This window comes from Rhinopithecus roxellana, chromosome 8 (assembly GCF_007565055.1).
Source record: "Rhinopithecus roxellana isolate Shanxi Qingling chromosome 8, ASM756505v1, whole genome shotgun sequence".
Lineage (NCBI taxonomy): Eukaryota > Metazoa > Chordata > Mammalia > Primates > Cercopithecidae > Rhinopithecus > Rhinopithecus roxellana.
Genome location: NC_044556.1, coordinates 143,366,199 through 143,372,001, shown reverse-complemented (window position 1 = coordinate 143,372,001; position 5,803 = coordinate 143,366,199). Strand labels below are relative to the sequence as shown.

The 5,803-nt window shown below is 43.1% G+C and overlaps 1 pseudogene; it reads left to right on the top strand.

The window, feature by feature from the left end:
• Positions 1–478: 478 nt before the first annotated feature.
• On the top strand, positions 479–1,739 carry LOC104671899 (annotated as a pseudogene).
• The last annotated feature ends 4,064 nt before the right edge of the window (positions 1,740–5,803 follow it).

The following is a 5,803-nucleotide window of genomic DNA, read 5'->3' as shown; positions in this document are numbered from 1 at the left end:
TTACTAGTGGTTAACAATTTTTTTTAAAAATACAAATTTCAAGAAAAATAGAAGAATAAAATGTAGTTGTTATCACAACAGTAGTAGTATTCTTTGTGTTTTCATGTTCCTTGGTTACTATTGGATTTAATCTTTTGTGTTTTTAGTGGCCAATTATATTTCTTTTTTAATGAAGTATCTGTGATATACTTAGCTTATTTTTCTGTTGGTGTGTTAATATTTTTGTTATTCATTTGTAATAGTTTCTGATACTAACAAATATTGGTGTCTAAGGAAAGCTGAAATCGTATTTCTAATGATTTTCTACCATCCAATTTTCCTATCAATAAGAAGGAGGAGCAGTGATATAGATGGGGTAAGAATAAGGATATTTAGGCGTGGGCCCCACTCGGGTCTGAGTTTCAGTTCCTTGGGGAGGCCCCTGGTGTCCAGATACCACAGCTTCTGTCACGTGGAACCTGCTGTGGCTGCTCCAGCCCCAGGGAGGACCCAGGACGCCCAGAAGCTGGAAATGGACTCAGTGGCCTTTGAGGATGTGATTATAAACTTCACCCAGGGGGAGTGGACTTTGCTGAGTCCTTCCCAGAAGAATCTCTACAGAGATGTGATGCTGGAAACCCTTGGGAACCTGGCCTCTGTCAAAGTCTGGGTGAGAGATTCTGTGGACATAGAGAAGGGATTCAACGTGGTGAACCCTTCAACCAGATTCCTGATTGTCACCTGAAGAAGAAAAGTCATACTGGGTTAAAACCACTCAAATGCTGCGTGTGTGGGAAAGTCTTCCTTCCTCATTCATTCCTGGACAGGCACATGACAGCTCACGCCAGACAGAAACTATACGAGTGTGATGGGGAATGGGGAGAGAAGCCCCGTAAACAGAAACAATGTGGGAAAGCCTCCATTTCCCCCAGTAGTGGTCCAAGGCGCACAGTAACACCAATTCGAAAGAGACCTTATGAATGCAGGGTGTGCAGGAAAGCCCTTAATTCTCCTAATTTATTTCAAATTCATGAAATAATTCACACTGGAGAGAGGTCCTACAAATGTAGGGAAATCACGAGAGCCTTTACTATTTCCATTTTCTTTCGAAAACATGGACAAATGCACACTGGAGAAAAACGCTATGAATGTAAATAGTGTGGAAAACTTTTGATCATCCCAGTTTATTTCAAACTCATGTTACACTGGAGAAAAACCTCACAAATGTAAGCAATGTGGTACAACTTCATTCGGACACATGAAATCAGAACCCACACGCTGGAGAAATCCCACCAATGTCAGGAAGGTGGGAAGATACTCAGTCGTTCCAGTTCCCTTTGCAGACATTAAAGGTCTAACAGTGGAGGAAAACTCTACAAACATCAAAAATGTGACCAAGTCTTAGACGTCCCACGTCCCTTCCAGCACATGAAAGAGCTCACACTGGAGAGAAACCTTGTGAATGTAATAAATATGGTAAAACCGTCAATTATCCCAGTTGTTTTCGAAGACATGTACAAACTCATAGTGGAGAAAAGCCATATGACTGTAAAAGGTGCGATATGGTCTTCGGATGTGGCAATTCCCTAAGGAGACATGAAATGACTCACACTAGAGAAAAACCCTTTGACTCTAAACAATGTGGTAAAGTCTTTACTTTTTTAAATTGCCTTCGACAACATGAAAAAACTCATTTAGCTGGGCGCAGACAGTGCTTCTGGAGGCTGAGGCAGGGGGATCACCTGAGCCCAGGAGTTTGAGACCAGCCTGGGCAACATAAGAAGGCTGGGTATCATGGAGATGGACGACATAAATTGAAGAATGCACACTGGATGGAAATGTTAGTAGTTTGGAAAATACAGGAACATTTTCAATTTTAACAATTACTCTATGTTTTTTTATTATTATTTTTGAGACGGAATCTCACTTTGTCCCCCAGGCTGGAGTGCAGTGCCAGGCTGGAATGCAGTGGAGTGAACTTGGCTCATTGAAACCTCTGCCTCCCGAGTTCAGGTGATTCTCCTTCCACAGCCTCCCAGGTGATTGGGATTACAGGTGTGCACCACCATGCCCATGCCCAGCTAATTTTTACATTTTTAGTAGAGATGGAGTTTCACCATGTTGGTCGGGCTGGTCTCAGACTCCTGGCCTCGAGTGGTCTGCCCGCCTCCGCCTCCAGAGATGCTGGGATTGCAGACATGAGCCGCCATGCCCGGCCTAGATACATGTTTTACATGTCTTTTTACAGAATATATAACATGCAGCACCGTGAAGCACAGTCTTCATATCCCTTAAGAAAATCTGTGACCTGGGAATGGTGGCTCACGCCTGTAATCCCAGCACTTTGGGAGACTGAGGTGGGAGGATCACTTGAGCCCGGGAGTTTGAGTCCAGTCTGGGCAACATGGCAAGACCCCATGTCTATGAAGGAATGCAAACAAATTAGCTAGGTGTGGTGTGGTGGTGGGTGCTTGTGGTCCCAGCTGCTTGGGAAACTGGGGCCAGAGGATCTCTTGGGCCTGGGAATTCAAGACTACAGTGAGCTATGATACTGCCACTCCAGCCTGGGCAACAGAACAGGACCCTGTTTCTAAAAAAAAAAATATATATATATATATATATATATATGTACACACACACACACACACATATATATGTGTGTGTCTATATATATATGTGTGTCTATATATATATGTGTATATATATAAAGTCTGTGAAGTTTGTACTTAGACAAAGACTTGTTTGGATTGCCTCCTGGAGAAAGGGTTTATGAATTTGACAGTGTTCGTATGGCAGAACCTTAAATTGACTCTGTGGGTGAGAGAATTTTTCAGGTGAAAATGAAAGTCTTGAAGTCTTGAAGGAGGGGATATTTCCACACTGTGAGGGACAGGTGAGTATGTTGACCTCCCAGAATTAAATTCTTACATGTCCCTGCCTTGGCAATGGGGCTGGATCCACTGTGAGGCTCCATTTCAGCAGTCAGAGTCTGACTTCCAAGCTTGGGAATGTGTTTTGCCTTCTGAATGCTAGTTTTCCTTGTGAACTGTGGGTGCACCAGCTGCTTATCTGAGAGAGCTCAAATCTCTGTAGGCAGACAGGTAGAGTCTCCGGGGATTATAGGAATTCAATCAACTTGAGCAATCAGTCTGGTTTACAGCCTCCTGCCGGGCAGCCTGTTCTTCCCCAAATCCCGGGTAGAATGTGGTGACCTTCTTTCTTTAAACCAGCTCTTTGTTCGTTTGTTTGTTTGTTTGTTTGAGATGGAGTCTCACTCTGTCACCCAGGCTGGAGTGCAGTGGCATGATCTTGGCTCACTACTAACTCCGCCTCCTAGGTTCAAGCAATTCACCAGCCTCAGCCTCCTGGGTAGCTGAGATTACAGGCATGCACCACCACACCCACCTAAATTTTTGTGTTTTTAGTAGAAATGGAGTTTCACAATGTTGGCTAGGCTGGTCTCAAACGCCTGACCTCAAGTGATCTGCCTGCCTCAGCCTCTCAAAGTGCTGGGATTACAGGCACAAGCCATGGCACTGGCTTTTTTTTTTTTTTTTTTTTTTTTGTAGACATAGTCTCACTCTGTCACCTAGGCTGGAGTGCAGTGGCATGATCTCAACTCACTGCAACCTCCACCTCCTGAGTTCAAGCGATCCTCCTGCCTCAGCCTCCCAAGAGCTGGGACTACAAATGTGCCACCATGCCCAGCTACATTTTTGTAGTTTTAGTGGAGATGGGGTTTCACCATGTTGCCTAGGCTGGTCTTGAAATCCTGGCCTCAAGTGATCCACCTGCCTCAACCTCCCAAAGTTCTAGAATTGCAGATGTGAGCCACCATGTCCAGCCTGGATACTTATAGTTATTTCTTGATTATATGGTAAACAAGGGGAGGATTATTCATGAGTTTTCCAGGGAAGGGGGGACAATTCCCAGAATTGAGGGTTCCTCACCTTTTTAGACCATATAGGGTAACTTTCTGACATTGCCATGGCATCTGTAAGGTGTCGTGGTGATCCTGGGAGTGTCCTTTAGCATGCTAATGTATTATAATTAGTGCATAATCTGCATTGAGGACAACCAGATGTCACTTGCATCAACCAGATGTCACTTGTCAAAACCATCTTGGTTTTGGTGGGATTTGGCAGGCTTCTTTAACCACAACCTGTTTTATCAGCAAGGTCTCTATGACTTGTATCTGTGCTGACCTCCTATAACTTAAAATACTTAACCTCCCAGAAATACAGCCCAGTAGGTCTCAGCCTCAGTTTACTCAGCCCCTATTCAAGATGGGAGTTGCGCTGGTTCAAAGGCTTCTGACATGACCATGCTAAAATCTCCACTCAGGGAGGAGCTATAGCTCATGACCATCTCATGGGAGCTTATGCTGGCAGAATGGCTCAGTGCATGTGTGCCACTGAAACTCCCTCCTCTACATGTCATGATGCACCCTCTCCCTTCTCCATGGCCTCAGGAAACCCTCCTGTCACTTTCCATCAGAGAGACACTGCTTTAGAGAATACTCTCCAGGGCCTCCTTACTTGAGTCAAGTAATAAAACCTCTATTGATGAAAAAAAAATAATAAGGATATTTATCTGATTGTGGTGATGAGGACAATATCCTGTGGATCAGGTCATTTAATAAATATTATTACCAAGTAATGTTTATTACCCAAGACCAAGTGTCGGGTACTCAGTGAGTTTCTGGACATATAATGGTAAAAACAACAGATGTGTTTTTTGTATTCATGGAGCTTACCATTCAGTAAATTCAGTAAACTAGGTGAGATTGAGATACATGAGTCATAGTCACAGACACATAATTACAAGCCAGTGTAAGTATATGAAAATAGGGTTCTGTGATCTGGTCATCAAGAGAACCTGACCTATTTGGGGACAGTTTGAGTTGAGATCTAAAAGACAAGTGGGAGTTAAGTAGACAAAACCTGGGGGTTGTGTGTGGAGGAAGGTATTTTAGGCAGAAGGAAGTAGAAAGGCTGTGAGAGGGGAAAGTTTGGTGCTTTGGAAACATTAAAAAGGCCAACATGACCAGATGTACAAAGCAAATGCATGTATTGAGCTGGAGAGGTAGCCAGACTATGCAGGTTTTTGTGAATTATACCAAGGATGTTGGTCTTTATACTAAGATCAATAGAAGCCGTTGAAGGGGTTTAAACAGCAGAATGATGTGGTCAGATTTGCATTTTTATAAGATCACACTTTCTGTAATGGAGAACTGACAGGTGGAAGGCAAATGTGGATATGAGGTGGAATGGACAAATGAAGAATTAAGCTCATTATGCTCTTTATACATAGTTATGTACCATGAAACACCACAGACTTCCAGCTTATCTCTTATCCTCCTCATTCTAATTACTCTTAGACTCCTTGTATCCTTCTCCATCTCTCCTCTACTCTGGCAACTCTTCTACAGCATCCACAGTGTAATTTACGGCCCATTATCAGTAAAATCTCCTGCATCCGCAACCTAGTTTTTAAACGATTCTTTCTCCTAGTTCTAATGAAAATATGACTCTTCCCTGATAACATTGCCCAGTCATCTGAAGTAGTGGCTCTTTTTTCCTCCCACTGAGCTTGGAAATTGGAGAGGTCTTGTCCTCTTTGCTCACCGTGGCTTCTTTCATTCTCCCTCTTTTCCTTTTAAAAACTTGCTGATTTTGTGCTAGTGAGAATGTGAAGAAAAGAGAACTCTTATACACTGTTGGTGGGAATGTAAAGTAGTATAACCACTATGGGGAACAGTATAGAGTTTCCTTAAAAGAATACAACTAGAACTACCATATGATCCAGCAATCCCACTCCTGAG